Below are 22461 nucleotides of genomic sequence, written 5' to 3' on the forward strand. Positions count from 1 at the left end.
TGTTCAATCTTTCCTTCCCTTTTCTGATGACATATGACATAAAAAGTTTAGAAACTATTTGCAAGTTAATCAGAAGCAGAAAGTCAGTAAGGAGCCTAGAAAATAATCCAAACAGTAAAGAAAAATTGGGGCCTGATTTAAGACATCAGAAACAGAGGGGGGAGATACATGCATATTCTTATGATAAAGAAATAACAACAGCTGACTAAATTTGAAGACAGAGGTGGACAAGGGAGAGTGAGCCTGAGGTAAACACTGGACAGTTTGATGGAGCTCAAACTCAAGGAGAGACTTACCAAATGGATACCATAGGCTTGAGGATTTAGAAACAAAGGTTTTTTGGTAAAAATTTTGAGGAAAACTGTAGCCATGAGGGGAAAGACGGAAGGAGAAAGATGAATGGGTGGCTTTCTAGACTCATCCCTGCCCTAACTCAACCATAATAGTTCCTTTTTACCTGTTTTATATATTAGAATTTTGTGCTAGATTTTGTTTGTAAGAAGAGGTTTTCAGATTAAGTAATAAATAAAATTAAAGCCCTGGCTGGTGTGGCTCTGTTGGTCGGAGTGTAGTCCATGGACTGGAAGGTCGCAGATTTGATTCCCAGTTAGCGCACACGCCTGGTTGCAGGTTTAAATCCCAGTTGGAGCACATACAGCAGGCAACTGATAGATGTATCCCTCTCAAATCAATGTTTCTCTCTCTCTCTCCCTCCCTCTCTGAAATTAAATAATAAATAAAATAAAATTACAATCTTCTCTTTCCCATTTTTTTTTAGGAGTCAACCAAATTTTTGGTGGCCTTGTTTCAACAAGGCTGAAAAAATTAAATTAAATTAAATTACAAAATTACTGTATAGGGCTGACTACCTAATTCTGAGAAATCAATATTTAATGGCATGGGAAAAAAACATGCAAAAGATAAATAATACCTATAAATAAAGATCACAAAGCTAACCTATGTATGCTTAAGAGAAACCATCTTTTTAAGTGGCAAAGTAAGTTCTGTATATCAGACTAAGATGAACATATTCCTCTCATCATTATTACCAATTTCTGTGGACAGACCTTTCTAGAATGTCATCCCATCTCCATAAAGGATATTGCTAATGGCTAAAAAGCCCCACAAGTTTGTGGAGTCATGCACCTAATCACCAATATAAAGTAACTATTCATTACCACGACCTCTTGCCCCTCTACAGCTACTATGTACATAGTTATCGGAAATTTATTCAACATAGTTCCAAATCTTTTGGAATTTTTCAACAAGTAATAAAGGGTCTCTGCCTCTGCTGGTTTTAAAAAATAATAGTTTAAGGAGGAGCCAAACAGCTTAGCCACTGTATTTGGATGCAGCTGTTGTGCCTTTTATTCATAGAAATGCATGGCATGGTTTGCTGTTCCTCAGACAGACTGCTGAACGTCTGATATTTACAAAGTGTAAGCAACTGAATGGTAAAAGGTCCTAGCAAAGATAGACTTCATAATCCCTTAAGTGTTTTCCCCGAACCCACCTGATTTTTGGATTCTAGGAAGAATGAAAGTGATGGCGTATGATTAGCCTAATTGTGTTGGGGTGTTACAGGTGCTATTGGCCAGCTCTGATGTCCCAGTGAAATCTATGTCTAATACTCAAGCTCTTTTCAGCATGATGACCTGCAGTAACCTCTTCCAGATCACAAGCATTTGGTCTCATTGTACGTCTTAAGCATACACATACAAGGCAGGGCCTAGGTGAGTACGGATAAATGTGTTTGTCTGTCAGGCTACAGCTTAGCAAATGCAAAAACAAACAACAAAGCAGAATAATTCCATGAAATGGACAACGTGGGCGAATATTACATTCAAATGTGAGCATGTCCAATTCAAAACTCTGATTTGCCAAGTGAAGGCTGATTAGCAGAACACACACGTTGCCGGTTAGCCGAGAATTCTCACTAGACTTGCCAGCTTCCCTGCCAGAAACTGTCAACAGAATTCAGAAGACAACACCTCGTGGATCCAGTCTTGGATCCAGCCCTCCTCCGGGGGCTCCCTCACCTGGAGGCTTTGGCAATTCCACAGCGACAAGAATAAAGTTCAAGCGAACACTTCATATTTTTTATCATTTGGCATGTTTTCTTCAAGTAATAGAAAACTATGACACTGCTGGCTTTAAAAATGAGGAAATATCAAATTTCAGAGGCCAAGAGTCCGGACACAGGTGACTATAGGTTTGGTCACAGTGACATGACAGTGACTTGAAAGAAGCACCTTCTTTCCATCTTCTGCTCCGTCCCCCCTGTGCCAGGAGTACCCTGGCTGGAGCCCCTGGCAGCCACCAGGTGACACCATGGCACTGAGGCCACTGGTGGGCCTGACAAAGGGCAGAATAAGCGCCCCTCCTGGGCTTGAGCGGCTCTCCAGAAACCCTGCCACACCTCCGCTCCGGGGCTGTCACCTGCCCGTTGCCAAGACAACCACTTCTAAGGAATCAGGGCGGAGTCTCGGCGGGTAGACTTCCAGTGTGGCCGCCCTGGGCCCAGGCGGCCTTCCCTGGGGAGCGCGGCACCGGAAGAAAGAAGTGGCATTTCCGGCAGGGAGGGAGGGAGAGCAGAGCCTGAGGGCAGCCGCCACCGCATCTGCAGCGGGGACCACACTGGACGCGGAAGAGACCCCACCCCATCCGCGGGCCCGATAGAGGGGGTGTCGGGAAGCGAGGCGCCCCTAAACCTTCCTCTCCTCGCACCAACTCAAACCACGCCACCTTCTAGCGGTAGGCTGGCTTTACAGACGGGAGAACTGCTCTCCCCCTTTCTGAAACTCCCAGGACATCTCACTAGTTTGGTTCTCATACTGCTCCCTGACCTACCTGAGTTTGTCTCTTCATGGGCTCTGCATGCACAGTGGCGCCTCGGTCTTCCGTCTCGGCTGCTGAACATTTCCGGTTGTCCGCCCGACACCCGGAAGGAAATGCCTCGGTTTCCCAACAGCCACGCGGCTTCCGCTGAGGGCGAGATCCTGAGGTCCGGCTGTCGGGGGTGATCCCTCGGTTTCCGAACGTTCCAGAACTCGGACGGTCTCTGGCACGGATTCCATTGGAAAACCCAGGCACCACTGTATTTCTTCTTTTTCGAAGACTCAGCCAGAAGCCCCTTCTCTTTGCTTCCTGAAGTTTCTCGCAACCGCTCCAAGGCTTCCAACAGCATAACTGTAGGGCTGTTTCTCATCCGCGCCTCCGCCCTGCCCTCCCTTCCCGTCCGGGACCCGCGCGCTGCCCGCTTACCCGCAAACGCCGCAGTCGCTCCGCACCTCCCGCAATCTAGCACCTCCTCTCTTCCCTACTTCTGCTGAGTCACGCAGCCAGCCATTCGGCCCTGAGCCTGGGAATCGCCTGGGGTGTCCCCTGCTCCCCATCTATCATTTTACCTTGTGCACTAAGGTGTGATGTATTTGAAAGCTCCCTACTATTCGCCCAAGCGACCCATTATCAGCAAACTTCGCTCCCACGGCCTCCGCCCGCCTAACCCACTGCTCAGTGCGTCTCAGGCCACGCGTCCGGCCCCGCGCCTCGAAATCACTCAAACAGGCCTCCCCGGGCCTGCCGTCAGCATCTGCCCTGCATCTCCTCCTGTCCTGAGCGCTCCGGCCCCTGGCTCTTCCCAAGCTGCACCATCTTGCCTGTTTCCATGACTCTGTCTGACATTCTTTCCACTTTAATTCTGCTGTCCCGACTTCTTTAGAAATCCTAGCCTTAAACCTTACAGGGTTGAGAGTTAATATATCTCTAAGACTATATATGATGACCACAGCGTCCCAAGTCTCTTTGGCATTTACCAATTGATACTGAACAAATATTTCAAGCCTATGAAGGTGAGGTGCCCCTCTGCAAAGGGCAAGAGAGGATAATACTTGCCCTGACTCTGTAACAGAATAATTAAAATTTTAAAAATTTTGCATGAGATGACTATGTAAAAGCAAAGGTAAAGGCTAACTTGCTATTGTACTGCATTCCACTGAAAGCTAAATAGCCACAATATGCTAATAAGGCATCCTTCTGAGATTCTCCTTACGTTTATCACTTTTACGGTCAATGCTGATGAGTTCTCCCTTAGAACTAGTTCAGCCACTTAAAAACAGGCCTGCTGAGGGCCACTGACTTTTTTGAAATATAGAAGCAAATTGCATCAGACACTGCTTGACATATATCGTTAGGGTATGAAAAGGAATACAAGACATTAGTTGTAATATCAGAATCCAATGGATAATTCCCTTTTTTCTTTAAATATGAAGTGTTAAGTGCTAAAAAGCAATGTCCTAGGCCAGAACTCAGCAAGTCATTGGCAATCTATCGTGCCCAGCATGCTAGAGCAACACTCCAGAAATAGTTGAATCCTGACAATTTGATGGAATACATTAGTGTAAAAGTAGCTTTTCAAGGGATAGATAGCTGGGTGACTTAAGCATGAGTCAAAGAGAAATCCACCAATCAATATTTATATAAATATTTGTTGCAAATTATGCATTTATATGTAGTATTTAATAGCAATTAAATAATAAGTAGTTTCTGATTTATTAGGTCTTCCAAATTTGCAGTGTATGTGGTGAGCATATACCAGTTCTGGAATTTTTTAAGAGAAAGGTAATAAAGAAAATGGGGAAAAAATCTTCTATATCAGGTATTAATATTAACATTTTTGTTTGATTTAGTCACTGCAATGATCAACATAGCTCTTTTAGTTACCATTTTAATGAGAATTTTAAAGTGCATAAACCCAACATACACCCAAATACATTCAACACATATTTCCTTGTATAAAGTGTTCCCAAAGATACAGTGAAATACAGGTATAATCTCTGGCTATTTAATCTGGGAACTGTAGCAGAGTTAAATAGTGTCAGTGATCCTGTCCTGGTTCACATGACCCTCACTAATTTTCAATCTAAGGGGCAATATATAAATTGAGGTCAGGTTCCCATCCTGGTTAAAGCTAATAGCATGGCTTTGACAAGCACCTTTGAGTTGGGAGATCAAACAAAGAAATTAACAGAGATCCAAAGAGCAACCAGGCAGGCAGATCACTATGTGAAAGACCAGTAAGTCGTCTGTCTCAGTAAGCCACCCCTGTGTGGCTAGTGTGACTAATTAGGAAACAGCTTGGAGTGAATGGCAGGTGATGAAAGTACAAAATGACATAGAGGGGTTGACAAAGACAACAACTAGGATAATTAGTTATCTTTCCAAACAATAAAAAGAAACCAAGTGTTGCTTATTTGGTTTTAATTTTCTATTAAAAACACCTTTCACATTAAAAGCACTACCCATGGAATATTCAAACAAATGTTGGAATTCTTTGTCCTCAGATACTTTCTAAATGAGTAAAACTTTCATTTCTAAGAGAACTTCCACTTAAGTATATCACTCCTAAACTTAGGATCTTGAAAAGATGTGCATTACTCAATATTGCTAAAGCACACTCCTGGAGATAAAGTGTTTCACATATCCATGGACCCTCCCTAAAGCTTATAAAGGCTTCAAAAGAAAAGGCAAAGCTGGAGCCCAAGTTGAGGCAGAGCACGATTTCTGCCAACAACATCATGTCTGGCCATGCCTAACGTGTTTGCCAAGACCACACAGAGGCTAGATAGTAAGCAGGATTTATAAAACCTTTTGCAACTGGAAACCATTCTGAACTTCTGATTCAAGTTGGAGAAAGGGAAGAGGGGCCAAAACCAGAAACCACTAAAGCTCAGAGATAATTATGGAAAACCAACAAGCATTTAACCTAATGATTCCCCAGGGCCACTCCTAAAAGAAGAAATAAAAAGTTTACACCACCCACAACACAACGATTCAATGTAGTCAATAGACGAAAGAAGGAAAATTCAGTTTGGAAGTTTGATAATAATAACCGGATATTACTCCTTTCAAATGTCTAAATAGTTGGCTACATTATTTTAAAGCCAGATATATAATTGGCTTGATGCATATATCCTTAAAATACCAACAATAAATTAAAATCATCACTCTGAAAAACACTGGGATCAGTATTTCCTTTTGCATAATCTCTTTTAATTCTTATTACTGCGGACTTTTGTCTCTAAGTTCACAAAGGGAATTGCTCAGCAGGATATGATACAAAAAGTCCAATATGCACACAAATTAATCTCTCTGGGATATAAACACTATATATATGAAATGAAAGGGTTATATATGATGTTTAAAATCCCTGCTGGCAATAAAGCTCTATGAAAGTTATTTTTTTCAAGTGCCAGAAGAGAAAGGGAAGGATGTTGAATATTCTAAGCTAGCAATACTTCAACTGTCCAAACTGTAACCACTGAGCATATACATTTACTGAGATCTAGCTTTGAAATCATAACATGAAAATGTGCTGCACATGTAATGTGGTTTGGGTCTGCTAATGTCATGTTTGAAATGGCTGCATCCCTATTTCCCCCACCTCTAAAGAAGGGCACTGAAAAGACGGCCTCTGAGTCCCTTTTAACTCACCTTTCTCAGTCCACAATTTTATGTAAACATGAACAGCACTTCCTACAGAGTAGTCTTCTACTCCACCTTAACAAGTGTAAACTTTTGCTCAGGAAGGTTAAGTGAACTCTTAGACACATCCCTGTATTCTGAGCGGCCTGGCAAGGCTTTCAGCTGGGACAGTGAATGGCCCATGACTGACTCCTTCTCACTGGGCAGAATAAAATTTGTCTTTTACTTGTTTGCAGAAAATGACTATGTAAACTTTACAACATTAGTCAGTATTTCTATTCTTTAACAAATGGTTCACTGACTAGGACACGGTTTTCCAAAAAGGTACGAGATGTTTCCTTGTTTCTGATAAGTTTTTAGAAAGTAAAACAGACCTCCTTCTAAATTATCTCCTAAAGGCATATTCCCATTTGTCCTAGTAATGATTTCCTTGATACTGTTCACAAGCCCAATCATTACTCCCTTTTTGAATGCAAAGCAATATGTGCTAATTGTTGCTTTCATGACTTTAATAAATCAGAACCCTATGGGAAGTACAATTGTCTCATGTTGTTTCAGGCTTCTCTGTGATTGTACTTGCAAATTCCTGAGCAGTGAAGTCTACGGGGAAAAATGATGCCATCTAGCGATCAGATAGCAAATCACATCTGTGCATTTTCCCTCTAGACTAGGGTACAGTGTTGCAGGAAGGAACCAGCTACACATTAGAGCTGAAAGAAGGGAAACAGAATAGAAACCACTGAGGCAGGAACTTTACCTAGTTACTTGCTATGTACAACATTCTTCATAGTCATTACTAAAAATGTGGGTTATAACGATATTAACGTGACATTCTCACTTTCCTGAGGTCACTTCTTAATTTCAACCTATCATTGTTGTAGTCACAGAGTTTCCAAAATAAATGTCTTAACATGGAACACAGTATCAATGAACTATGTCTTTGGTGTATGAAAAGTTAATGAAATGCTTGAAACATAATTCTAAACATTGCATTGTAAAATACACTTACATATCCTTCGAGGATGCTAGTAAAATGTTGAATATTTTAAAACACAGAGGAAAAAATTTAGATGAAATAAATGGCATACTATTTAAAAAGTAAAGCATTCTTCAACACGGACCCAAAGTGTTTCTCATTGTCAGGAAAAAGTGCCTCATTGTATTTCTAGTTTTATCATAATATAACGCAGATATCAACAAAATAAGATGCAGTTGCGTGGGCCAGTTTAGATGCCCATACTGTCCTAGCAGATTTTGTCCAGTTTTCCCCCCCTCTGGAAAGTTCTACAAAGACAAGGAACATGTCTGATACATCTTTAGATCTCCACCTACAACCCCCATCCACCAGCACAATGCCTGGAGTGTCCTAGGGACTTATTTTCATCTCTACAATCATAGTTTTGGAGATTTTTATTTACAATGAAAAAAAAAAAAAGCCCTCTCTTTTCTGTAATTCACTGCTCTTCTGAGACGCTCTTTCTTACAAGTTGTGCCTTGACGTGTTTGATAACCACCCTTCTGCCTCCGAAACTCTTTAGAATCTTGAGTACCCTTATCGATATGCTCTCCTTTCCATGAGCTATTCCTCTAAAAGGCAGGGATCTATAGTTCATACACCATTCAACGAACTGGATACAGAAGGGTGGGAATGGGAAGCTTTTAATTCTTAGTATTTTCAATGGGCAGTATCAATATTCTACAAGTTTTCAACCCTGTAATACGTAAGAGATCACTTACAGTTTAAAACCAGTGCTTTTGGAATTATGGAATTAGGCCACAATGTATCGTATATACAGTGTGGTTCAAAAAATGTACTTTATTTGCAAATATTGCACAGGAAATTTCTTACTGTCCAATGTCTTCTAGGTAAATCATGGCATATATGTGTGAACATAAACTATGTAACATCTACATCTGCACTTCAACTAACTGTAACAAGGTTTTCACTGTCTAGTATAATGAATTTTAGAAAGACTATTCAGGCACTCCATTTACCAAATAAATATTCCAAAAGCATTTAATGTCTTTGTAGAATAAAATACATACGTACTTCTTTTTCTCTAGTATTGTTCAATTGGGATTCAAGTCAGTAATTGTTCCATAATCTACAATAAACTCATGAAACTACTGCTCTCAAAGTACAAGGACTGTCACAGGGTAGAAAGATATTTTTTTAACCAACACTCACATGGGTACCTACAGCTCAGCCATACAGCTTCCACTCACGAAGTCACAATTGTTTGTCCCAATGTCAATTAAGTGTGTCTGTGAGCTATAGCCCAAGAGTTAAAAAGTTATTATCACCTCCCAATTTATAGGTACTTGAAGAATATGAAATGACAATGGACAATAAACTGTTATGATAGTTTTGGCAACAAATCAACCAGTGTTCGTAAGGAAAACTGAGAGAGATTGAGGATCCCTCTGACCTGGGTTCAAATGTGACTTTTACTTTACAATCTGAGCAGTTAATGTACCTCTCTGAGTCTGTTTCTTCATGTGTATATAGAGATGCTCTCTGCTAACCTTGATGATCAGAAGTCTTAATTTTGGCACACACAAACTTAGAGAGCAATAGTTTTCAAAGTAATTTTGAATGTCTTTTTCTTCTTTTCAAAATTTATTTTATTGTTGAAAGTATTACAGCTGTCCCCCATTTTCTCCCCTTTACACCCCTTCCCCCATCTTTAAGAAACATTCTTGCGACAATATAATTTTAAGAGGTCACAGTGTGACCTATAAAGATTTTAAATTTAGAGAGGGCTTCATTGCTAATTGAGATTAAGGGTCAAGTTGTACATTCAAAAACACAACCACGCGCTTCTGTTTTGTGAAACAGAAGAAAGGATTTTTTTTTTTTAATAACGACAGTACAAACTGCATTTATCTTTCAAAATATGGAAAATGAAATAAATTTTTAATATCAGTTTTAATAAATCAATTCATATGATTGTGTACCTGGAACAGTTTTCTCAGAAATGAGTCCTATGTTTAGCATTGACCTTGAGATATCTAATATCATTTCAAACATTTTTCATATATTTTATTTTATTTTATTTTATTATCCTCACCCGAGGATATATTTATTGATTTTAGAGACAGAGGAAGGGAGAAGAAGAGAGAGAGAGAGAGAGAGAAACATCAATGAGAGAGAGAAGAATCAGTTGGTTGCCTCCTGTACGCACCTCCACTGGGGATCAAATCTGCCACGCAGCCACGTGCCCTGACCGGGAACCGAACCTCCAGCCCTTTGGCACATGGGACGACACTCCAAGCAATGAGCCACACCAGCCAGGGCCGCTTTTCATATAGTTTAAAGGGCTATGAACATTTAACCTTTTATCTTTTCATTGAGTTAACATATTTATTAAAGGCCTTCCCTGTGACAAGCACAGGCTTGGGAATGGTCTACTTGTGTTTTATGATACAGATTAAACTGAGAGGCACTATTAACTCTGTGTTAAACTAATAAACCAGCAGAGAGCAACTAAAAGCCGAAGGATTTTATAATTTCTTAGAATTCAAATAATTATCTAAGTCGCAAAATACTCTGAGTTTCATAAGGAAAATAAAACAGAGGATATATGAAGTATATATACTAAAGTATGTATACTTACTGAGAAAGGAGCAGGAAAGAAAACACAGGTGGCTTTAAAAGAGGGAAAAAAGAAAAAAGAAAAGAAAAGCCATAACTCCAAATACCCCAAACTTGTGAAATGAAATAAAAAGTATTTAAAGTATATAGTTTTAAATCAGTAGCTATCTGTATATATGGCAACAGAAAGTCAAAGTTAAAACAGGCGTTACCTTTGCACCACATACATGCAGACAGGCAGTGCTGGGTGGAGCATATTAAACTGTTTCTTCACCACTTCGCCGCCTTACGCCAGTGACTTGATTTTATGCTCTCTGTACTCCAGTGATCGGGCCTCTCTTGATCCATCTACCCAGCATACTACTTAGCGTTTATCTAGCCCTTTCTAAGTATAAGCTTAAGCTTTTGGAATCAGTCATCTTATTGACTCTGATCACATTAAGAGAGCCAGCAATCAACCTGAGCCAATGGAACAGATGAGAAATGGAGATGCTCGGAAAGTCAGGTATACAGGCAATAATAGAAAAATTCAACATTTATTTTTAACCCATAAAATGTCATGTGAGCATCTTATAATGACACAATTCCCATGTGTCATCTTATAATAACACAATTCCCATCTGTACAGCTATATGGTAGGGAAAGGGCAGTGCCTTTCATTCCAAAGTATTATAGTAACAGTAGGTTCAAGGAAGGACGATTTTCCATACCAACTTAAATATAACTGATTATCTTGATACAATTATTAAGATTCCATTTTAAAAAGAAAAACACACCACTTTCCTGTTTATTTTATTACTTTTGAGCACATGAGAAACAGTAAGAAATTCCACTGCAAGTGCTCCAAATAGGTAATCAGATACATCTGTGGTTATCTTACCTCCATAAACATTTCCTGATAACTTTGCTAACCATAATCCTGTAATATAAACTCTGGATCTTACTCCAATAGAAATGCCAGGTTATTCACACTCCTGACAAAGAGCTAAATGTCGAGCTGACAGGCATCTAACTTCTGTAATCAAGTCCCTGCCAAGTTGAGACAAGTGATAGATGAGAGATAATCTGATGGCAAGGATCCAAAGCCATCCTGCTATGTGTAATAAGTCAGCAATTTCCCAGTATCAAGTCATCAGACCTGTGATGCCTTAAATTCTTAGAAAAGCCCTTACATAGTATAATGGATTAACAGCTAGACTTGTAACAAGGCTAAGTATAAGAACACTTATATTCACCCATAATGAAAAATATGCTTTTGTGTAACTCCCATAGAACTGCTGTTAAAGATACGGTTGTTCTGTTTTCTGAAGAGACACTAATGAAAAGTCTTAGAATTAGTTACAGAAACTTTTTTCTCCTGAAGACATAAATATTATCAGGTTTCCCCAGTTACCATGTTTTTGAGGAAACTCAGATCAAAATTTAACTTCAAATACAAAACATACTTTTACATTGTGTTTCTGACTTAGCTTTCCAAAGTCATTGTCTACATTTTTAATAGCCTAAATCTTTTTTTTTTTTTTTTTTTTTGGAAACAAAAGCATGAAAAACAGAACAGAAATATCTTCAGTTTGCTCACAGTTCTATCTCTTTTATACTGTATTTTAATTAATTTGTTTTGTAGTATTCTCTTTCCCACTAAACAAACCACCATGAGCTTTTCAAAATGTTATCCAGACATTATTTTTTCTGAACTCCCCTGACCAGAGCATAGAAAGACATCTAGTATAAACACAGCTCTCAATAATTATTTTGAACAACAGATAATAAAAAGCGAAACAACAAAAAAAGGAAAATACAAAGAATTATAAAATTCCGAAAGAGAGCAGTAACCAGTAGCCACTGGCTTGTCCAGACCATGAAGGAAGTAATAACTGATTTGGGCACAAGGAGCGAGTAGCATGTGGATCAAAAATGATGGTGGGAGAGGGACTGTCACAGAGAAAAGAACCAAGACCTAGGAGCCTAAATGTGGTGGCCACGAGAATGCACCGCAGACTCTAACCGTTGAGACCATAACCCGCGGAGGCGCTGCTGACTCTGAAATCCACCGCAGCATCTGAGCTATGGCCATACCTCCCAGGACCTGCTCCAAGACAATGACAGCGCCGTGGAGATACTGAGGCAGATCCATTCCTAAGAAACACAGGGCTCCTCTGACGGTGGATTTTGGGTGAGGACTCCCGTAGGGCTTAACCTAACCCAATCTAGGAGGCTTTCACCCAACCTCTCTCTCTCTCTCTGCCCTTCACTTAGGGTAAAATCTGCATCACAATCTGTTTCACTCAGCCTTTTCTGGCTTCCTCTCTATTTCCACTTACAGGGAGATTTTCTAAAATCCTTGCATTTCTAATCCCATTTTAGCATTGGCTTCCTGGGAGACCAAGACTAACACTCAGAGCACGAGTGTATATTGTGCAAGTACTGGAGATGGAATCTGGAGGGGCGAATGGGGCCTTATCCCTGAAGACAACTAGTCCGTTTAATACACTGCCTCAAGGCAGGAAAAAATCGTAATTTTCTAATACAAATACACTTGTCAATACAGTTTTTAAAGTTCACCAGAGATCTCCTAACTTCCTTTTGTGAATTGTTTCATAGCTTGCCCATCTTTCACATCCAACTTAGGGCTATACTAAATCACTTATTGTGATTTAAGGCCATTTATTCCAATTCCAGCTTCTAGGGGGCCAGTTTACAGCCAACCATGGAAATACTATATTAACTACATGAACTCTCACTCACAACAGGAGTTCTCTCTACAATGTTCTGCACACATGGTCTTGTGGGGCCAATGGCCACCTTTTCTGTTTGGTACAAAAGTATGTCTCATTAATATAACCTAATCATGGAGTACCCGCTCTTTATGAACTGAAAAAACAATGATTCCCTGTTTTCAAGCAGAAAAACAAAGGTCTGAATGTTTACTTTAGAGAGGTTTTTATGATTGCTATAGAAAGGGAATCATTTTTCCTATTCTAAAGTCTTTCAAATACTCTGCCTTTTACTGACAGAGTAAAAAAACTCAATCTTCAATTATTTATGTGAAGTATAAAATGTTATTCAATTAAAAATAATGAGGGTTTTTTTTTTCCTGCCAATGATTTGAAACGGAGTAGGAATGCATGTGGGAAATGCTATTATCTTTCCAGCTTTAAATGCTGCTTGAATTAAATAAAGCCATTTTTCTGACCGTGATGAGCACATTGTTTGGTCCAGATCTGCCAAGGATGTAAATCGAAATGAAAAGCTCCAACAGCAAGACTTACCCATCTGCACAGAACTTCAAAAATGGTGATGTACTTACCTAAAATAGAAGGAGAGATGACATTAATGACATTCATCACAGCTTAGGCATATTGTGAAAAACATTCTAGAAAGGCATTCAGAGCATCTGTTCCCCTCACCACTGCCAGGCCCAGTTTTAGGGCTTTTGTTTGTAACACAACAGTCCAGATGGTGGTGTCTCTCTCACTGTCCAAGTTTGCTGAGTGCAGCTCATGGGTATCTGCTCAATACGTGTTGAAAGAGAAGATCACAATCACCGAGCCAGGCGTTGTGATTTAATAACAGCAGCAAATGACATCTGTTGAGTGCTTTCTTACCTGCCCAACCCAGTACAATACGCTCTTTGTGCACTTTCTAACTTATTCTTCAGAGGATGGAGGTGTAGTAAGTACTGTTATCCCCACTGTAAAGATGAAATAAGTGAGGCTTAGAGATGTCCATTAACCTGCCCGAAGTCACACAGCTAGAAAGCACTGGACCTGGTTTTTCCATAGGTTCCCTGATTTTAGAGCCCAGTCTCCCAATCTTTATGCTATACTCTCAAAACCCAATGGGAAAGGAAGATAGAGCCTAGTACTTCATTTCATAATAAACTATAAAAATAGAACTGATTACAATTTTAAAACTTGGAAGAATGAACAATGCCTGGTGCACAGCAGCTGCTAAATATTTGTTCAATGAATAAGTAATAAGCAAATGAATGTTACTGATATTTAATAAATGTACTCAGGTTTTATCTCAAGACAACAAATATTTGCAACACAAAGTATTCTAATGTAAAAGTTATTTCTTTCTTCCTGCAAATGGCTCAGTAACAATGCTTTCTTATGCTGATTACCTAGGGATGCTAACTGAACGCTCTTAAGTAACAAAGATGAGGGATGGATCTGGAACGAGCCAGGGAGCTACAAGTACAAAATGGAGATGTCTATCCTCAAAGGACACATTAGCCTATGCAAAATCCTTCAATTGTTCAAGAAGCAATTAACAAACACCATTTAACAGTTCCATTTTGTTCAGGTTTTTGGTCACTCTTCTAGAGATTCCCTTTAGCAACAAAAGATTAAAGAAAGAAGTATCTGAGAGGGGACTTGAAATCAGGGACTGCATATTTAAAAGACTATGGTAAATAGGAAAACAAAAATAAGAAATAACTGAGGTCTCAAATTCATGAAAAAATAACCATCAAATATTCTCATGTTTTAATACTCACAACAAACATATCCAAATACTTAATTTTAAAAATAACACCAAGAGCAAAATGCCTTTAGAAATGCAAGTCTCTATTTCCATAAGTTGGTAACATAATAAAATAAACCAATGAAATGGGAGGCACTTCACACAAATGTCCAGACCCTTTACCAAATAACTTAATTTTAATATATTTTATATAAAAATATTTATACTTATGGACGATTTTCACTGTTTTTCTCAGCATTATTTATAGATTTGGGGTTTTTTTCCTATTAATAGACTTTTTTATTGAGGAATTTCTTAAATGTGGTTGTTCAAGTTAAGTCGCCTCTCAAAAAAAAAAGTGATAAACCTTTAAAAAATGTTTTAAGCAGCGTTTTTTATTTGTTTCAAGGTCAAACTGAACTCATATAAAAGTGACAAGTCTTGCACAGTTTAGTGAAACAAATGAAAGTTTTATTTTGCATTCATGTTTACCCTTAGGATAAGTGGACTCAGTGGTATGAAACTTTAATGACAAAGCAGTTAAAAAAAATGCCTTTGGTTCCATTTTGATAAAAACTCTGGAGAGGGTCCACAGAGCACAATTACTGGCCCCCACGTTAGACAAGATCTATGGGAATGTACTTGTTGAATAAGAAGGACTGAAAGCAGTTTTCCTCTATCCACTTGCTTGTGATGATACTAAGGTTCTAGGTAGCATCCTGTCACTCAGTGAGCAGATAAAAGAAAAGAGCCTAAATCAGACACATCTTCAGGAAGCCTCAGGGCCTATGGATTAGGATTCATACCACTGTCTATTGAGTATCTGGATTAGTTTTAAGTGATAAGTGCATTTGAAAAGACATCAAAGTTTGCTGCCTTAAGTGCTGAAATAGTAGGGGTAACTCAAATATGGATAGCATTTGAATTTATGCTGGGGGGAAGGGTGGAAGACCCAAAGGACACTCGTATTTATTCATTAAACTAAGGCATACATTTTTTCCAACATTAAGTTGTTGCACAGTTCTTTATCCTTGCCCAACCCCACCAACCATTTCCAAATCTATTTGGTGATGCAGCAGTTTCCTTAAAAAAACATACACAGCCCAGCCAGCATGACTCAGCGGTTGAGCATAGACCTATGATTCAGGGGATCAGGGTTCAATTATTCTTCAGGGCACATGCCCGGGTTGCGGGCTCAATCCCGGGGGTAGGGGGGCATGCAGGAGGCAGCGGATCAATGACTCTCATCACTGATGTTTCTATCTCTCTCTCCCTCTCCCTTCCTCTCTCCGAAATCAATAAAGACATGTTTAAAAACAAACAAAACTGCAAAAAAAAACCCAACACACACACACACACGTAACAATTACATTATCTTCCTGGAAATCTAGTGACTTTATTCACAAACTCCCATTAACTCAGGTGTTTTATTCCTGTATTAAGTAGGCCAGGTCACAAGGATGAGTTCCACGCCACACTGGCCTTTGCTGCTGGAAGGATGGTTAAGTCCGTCCGCAGTGAGTCAGTACTCATGATTCACTCCATGTCTGCAGTGAGCCCTTCTTCTTAAGGGAATTTTTAAAAAAATCTTCTTAGGAAGGCAAGACATTCATACTTGAAACAACTATTAAATGATGCAAAACAACTTATAATTAAATGTAAATTACATGGTGGCAACATCAAATGCTACAGGAATTTAGAGAAACGAGAAAAAGACGTTCCAGCTGCTGTGTGGGATGGCAGCGATATCCTGCTACCGGGTGGGAAGCATCGAGAGAGCTTCTGGCCTTGCGATACGAATGCACAACCAGCTCTTCTGGCCGGAGTCTAATGATCCAGCATGGAGGTTTCAGGATTGGTAGAGAGGCTGCTTCAGTACAAGCCAAAGGCTTAAAAGAGACCATGTGCCCAGTGAGTTTTGAGAAGCAGGGTCTACTCTCAATCCCTATGATCATTTGTTTCTACACATCACAGATTGGTAATTAACTGTAAAAGGTAACACAGGTAAAAATCTACTTTGAAAGTAACTTCATCAAACATTACCATGAGTGAATTTTGCTGAACGATGTTCAGTTGTTCAGAGATGCCCACAGTCACACTACTTCATTAGTTTCCATTTGTATTAAAGGCAGCCCCCCAGTTATGCACATCTGAGTTACACTGACTTATGTGTAATCCACTGTCAGCCACCTGCAAACCTCCAAGGTCTCTAACCTTCTAGAATCATCCTTTGTTGTTTTTTAATTCATGAGCAACTCTAATCTCTATATTGCGCTTATCATAGAACCCAAACATCCAGGCTCCATGATATCTCTGTATTTGGGGGGAAAACAAACAAACAAAAAAAACATGCTAAACTCAGCCCAACTGAAGGATCATCTCTTCTAATGAGTCTTTCACTGACTGCTACCCTAACCCCCTCCCCAAGCTTAGGGGCTCCTCTCTATTCTTAGATCTTCATGGTATATTATAATTACTCTCACAGGCAGAAACTGCATCTTTTTTTTTTTAATCCTCACTATAGGATATTTTTTCCATTGCTTTTCAGGGAGAGTGGAAGCAGAGAGAGAGAGAGAGAGAGAAAAACATCGATGTGAGAGAGACACATCAATAGGTTGCCTCCTGCATGCACCCCAGCTGGGGCCGGGGATGGAGCCTGCAACCGAGGTACATGCCCCTTGGCTAGAATTGAACCTGGGACCCTTCAGTCCGCGGGCCAAACCGGCTAAGACAAAACCGCATCTTTTATTGCTATATTACCAAATGTTGTCACTGTGTGCAACACACGGAAGGTATGTAGTGTATGTTGAAATCACGGAATTGTTTCATTAGCTACCCCATAGATTAACTAACTATTCAGGTCAATGTCAACCGCACTCTTGTTTGTGGTCTAGTGACTCTGCACAATACACACTGAACCTTGAAGTCCTCTCAGGTGAAGTACATAGACTGGGAACATATTTGAGAATGGTGTATATTTGATTTTATTCTTGTTAAACTGGTTTCAAATCATCTTGTTTGTATTGCTCAAAGTCATTCAATTCAAAGTGTGGAATCATTATGCTGGGAACCATTATGTAGTAACACTTTAAGTTACTGTCTTTAAAGGAAAGAAAGGGGAAAATCAAGTGTGATTTATGTGTACGTGGGAAAGAAGAGCGAACGGACTTTACAAACAGCCTGTAATCATTAGGAGCCATGGGCTTGCAGCATGCATTTTCTTCCCCAGCGACCCCAGGAGGTAGTAAAGTATGGCAAGATGGGCCACCTTCAAATATGCCACTTTGGCACAATAACTATTTTGAGCTAAAGGCACCTGAAAAAACACCAGCTGCAAAAAGCATGTTCTTACCTGCCCCTTCTCTTCCAGAAAGCAGGAAATAAAACTCCCATGTGAAAAAAGCCCTCCCTATACCAAGAAGAAATAAACATTCTTATCACAAGATGAGGATTCTGTACGAAAAGACCTTGTAAAAGTCATTCTCACCTTCCTCTAGCCGCCCCATGTTTACTGACTTTCCCACAGTTGCCTCTCTGTACAGCCTACCACAAAGGCATTTAGGCTCTGCCACTTCTTTGGGTCTCCATTCCCTTATGAGGACACGCATGTCACGTAAAACATATATTAAGTAAAGTTGTATGTGTTTCTTTATGTCAATTTACTTTTCAGGCCCAGCAGGAGACCCTAAGAGCGTAGAGGTGAAGTTCTGCCTTCCCTACGGTAGGTACATCAGGGAAATGAGAGCCTTGAAATAAATCACTTGAGATCATACAGCTGCGAGTGGCTCTTGTCCAGTCTAAGTGCACATCTGCTAATCCCTCCTTCATTTAATAAATGCATTCAGCAAATATCCACTGAATGCCTACAATATATCAAGTGCTTGCTCTAGGGATACATCAGGGACTAAGTCCTGGACCCTATGGAGCTTAGATTCCACTGGGGTGAGACAGACCATAATAAACAAGTACAGTACACAGTATGAAAGAAGGGGGTGAGTGCTATGGAATAAGCCGAGTGGGGAAAGGGGTAGAGAGCGGTGACAGGGGAGGGAGCGCACGCACTGCAGTAAAAAGAGTAAAGAGGGTGGTCAGGGCAGGCCACACGAACAAAGGACACCTGAGTAACAGCTGAAGGAGTTGTATTTTAGCACACTTATTTGGTGAGTATCCAAGAGGAGTTGAGAATGTAGCAGAGAATCTTGGTGCTGAGGAAGCTGAGTGAGAAAGCCTTCCTCAATTGGGAGTAATCTGAAGTGAACTGAAATTAGAGGCCATATTAAGCAAGTTGAATGAAGTTTACTCCATTCAATCCACTCAATAAGTATTTTTGTGAGCCAGCTATATACATTAGGCATTGCAGATAAATCAATACGACAGACAGCTCCTGGATTTATGGGCTTACATTCTAAAAGCAGAGACATCCATTAAGCAAGAAGTTGTGTAATTAATTAATTACCCTTGTGTTAAGTGCTATAAAGGGGGCATTCAGAGGACCAAGGGAGTGGATTTCAAGGGGCCTTAATCTCCTCTGGGGTGTCAGCAGGCAAATCTGAGACCTGAGGGGCAAGTGGGGATGGGGGGGAAGGGGGCTTTCTATATTCTAAGTATGTTTATTCATTCAATCACTGTTCATCAAGTGTTACTATATTCCTGTACTATGTGCACCCAACACATACCATCTCATGCAGTCTTCATAACAAGCCCCTGAGTAAGGTTTATTATGCTTGTTTAACAAGTGTGAAAACTGGAGCTCAGGGAAATATATCTCGCTCAAGGTCACACAGGTTGTGAGGCAGGATTCCAACCCAGACCTGTGCCGGCTTTTTACACATCAGTCGGAGACCAGGCATCCTGTTACCAAGGTCGCTTCTATTATGATGAGTTGGGATCACATACATATTTACTGAAAAACAAAAGCCAGGGTAGGGACTTAGATCTGACTACTGACTGAGGCAGGATGATCTGGGCTGGAATGGCCAACCCAGCTGAATTGTCCCAATGGGATCTAGCCCTTGGTCCCACCTGTTGTAACAAATTTTTCTGCCCTTATTTACTTATTTTATGCAGTGGCCATATATTAAGGACCTGTAGACACCAGTTTCAGCCCTCTGGTGAGGATTCAGACCTATAAACAGACAAACGTAGTCTAATATGCTAATGTTATAAAACAATCCCAGAAAGAATCTGGGCCCAGTGGAAGAGGCTCTTAATTTTGCCTGGATGCTCCTGAGAGGAAGTGGCCTCTGACCTGAAGATCAGAGGAGCAGCAGGATGCTGGGGAGAGGAAGGAGAAGGAACAGCATTCTCTGCAAGGACCAGAGAGAGCCCCTTGTTTTTCAGACTGCGAGTGGCTGGCTGAGGTGTGTATGGGTGCTTGTTAAAGGTAGGGGAAATGGCCCTGTCCCCGCAAAGGCAGGTCACTCAGTAATTACCTTGGCCCCTGACTTTCTATATTGTATGAATATCTGAAAAGTTGACTATGCTGTGGTTTACTCTCTCATGGACCCTTTAAAACCATTAACAGCATAAAGGGGCAGGTAGAAGAACAGAGGCAGGGAGCACCATGTACATGCCCTCTCAAATGCCAGCACAAGGAATTTCACCTGTAAACTTAGTTCTTGTTTGAAAATATAACAGGCTGTTAAAAGAATGTTAGCCCAGCCTTGGGTGGTTTTGCTCAGTGGTTAGAGCATTGGCCCACTGCCTAAAGGGTCCCAGGTTCGATTTTGGCCAAGGGCACGTACCTCTGTTGCAGACTTGCCCCAGCCCTGGTCGGGGCATGTGGTGGAGGCAACCCGTTGATGTGTCTCTCTCACATTGATGTTTCACTCTCTCTCTTTCTCTCTCTCTCTCTTCCACTCTCTCTGAAAAGCCCTGGAGAAAATATCCTGGGGTGAAGATTAAAAAATTATAATAAAAAAAATAAAAGAAGGTTAGTCCACATACGGTGCTTGGAGATATTTTGGATTTACTATTTTTTTTGTTTTGTTTGTTTTTTTAGGATTGGCGATAGCAAGTACATGAAGTAATGGAATATGCTTTAGAGTTCAAAAGCAAATCTATTTAGAGCAAAACCATAATTACATATGCAGCTTTTGTGACAGGGATGGCGGCATCAAATCCACAGGCTACTTCTGAAGACCCACAAGCCTTTGATTCAAAGAACTGCCTTCATTAGCACAGACTATCACTACTCATCACAGATTTAGATCAGACTGAAAACCCCGATCTCTGCATCTCTAAAAGCTGAAAACCACCCTAGCAGTTGCCTAATTTCCCTGAGAGTAGAGGTTTCACTTCGCACTTGGGGCTACGAGAGGCCTCGAAGTAGGTAATTCGCTGGTTGGGGACACGGCACACTCTGTACCTCTCCATTCCCACATCCTCATCGGGCTCAAGCTGAACAGGAGAGCTTTCAACGGCTTTTACCATTTGTGACGTAGAAACAGAATTTCTTAACCCATTCCTTTCTCTTATTTCTCGATTGCCAGTCCGTATAGAAATTATAGTTTCGTGGGATGCACAGAAGGAGGTGTGCTCAATTATCCAACTGACTTTTTTTTGTTAGGGAGAAGGGAGGAATAAGAACCAGAAATATCTCTTACAATTACACCAGAGCTGCATAGCTGATGGTCATAAGTATCTTGATTTTTTTTTTAAATATAAAAGGCTGACTCTTTTGGCATCACCTTCCAAAATTATATAAAAGAGTACTGATAGAAATAGAGCTTGGTGGATCGCAAATCAATTTTAAAAGCACAACACCAACCTTTTATTTCTTTCCTGCGGGGATCTCTAGGCTGTTAGGAACATAGGCGTAAAACCCAGGATGCCTAGGCAAGCACAGGCAAACCTGAGCACCCGGCGAGTGACAGCTACCGGTGATGACGAGGACGTGAGAATGACGGTGAGGTGACAAGGCCCACTGCAGCAAGGGCAACAAAAAATGAAACTGCGGAGGGTGGTGCGGTGACCAGAGGTCAGTGGAGCCTTGTCTGTGGACTGACTTGTTCCACTTTCCTGATAAATACTTAAAACCAACAATACAAAGCAAGGGATGCTTTATATCTCCAGCCTTTCCCTGCTGAATCAAAAAGCAATTTAGTTTTTCAAAGTCTTCCTAAGTCTAGATGGATGGCAATTAAATGTCGGTATTTTGCTAATTTAAATTTAAATCACCATCTACTAGTTACATCCAATTTAGACAGTCTCCCTCTGAGAGGATCATTGATAGCTTCCTCTGCACAGGGACTATAGAATATTGATCAGACAATCAGGCAGGATCCCTTGAGCTTGTGGAGATAGGTTTCATCTAATAGTGAGCAGAAATTTCAATAGCAGCTCTGCAGGGATCCCTGGTCACAAAAGTCAATACCCTGCAAGAGGAAGATGCATGAAAATAACTGAACTGTATTCAGTTGTCCACTGAGAATAGCTAGAAAACTAATAAAAGGGGGAACAAAACATTCAGGACTGCAGGGCAGAGTGATTATAATCTCTACTGGTTCTGGCTTCAAGCGAAGTCGTCACTTAATTGTAAAGAAATGAGTATAACTTGGCAGGAATTGGCAAATGATTTTACCAACATCCCAAGTTTGGGCAATCGTGTCTTTGATATTTTTATTTCCCTTCTATAAATCATGCCACTAAGGTTAAAAAAACATAACTTAGGCATTTTTATCCATCAAAATGAGATAAGAATACAACTCTGCAGAGCTTAAGTAGAAACGGCAATCACTCCATGAATCATATTTATTGGGTACCAAAAATGATACGGGAGAAAATAATCACTAGATGTCACAGCTATATTTATATAATATACCCAATACATGAGCAAAGAAGAATGCTAAATATACACATGCATTCTATAAATGTATACATGAGGTGTTTGGATACTTACATTGATTTGCCTGCTA

The 22461-nt window shown here is 40.3% G+C and overlaps 1 protein-coding gene across 2 annotated transcripts in view; it reads right to left on the reverse strand.

The window, feature by feature from the left end:
- PDE4D (phosphodiesterase 4D) overlaps positions 1-22461 on the reverse strand; it is an 896187-nt gene that overhangs the window by 504731 nt on the left and 368995 nt on the right. The gene's annotated exons all lie outside the window — the stretch shown is intronic.

This window comes from Miniopterus natalensis, chromosome 3 (genome assembly GCF_054644295.1).
Source record: "Miniopterus natalensis isolate mMinNat1 chromosome 3, mMinNat1.hap1, whole genome shotgun sequence".
Taxonomy (NCBI): Eukaryota; Metazoa; Chordata; class Mammalia; order Chiroptera; family Miniopteridae; genus Miniopterus; species Miniopterus natalensis.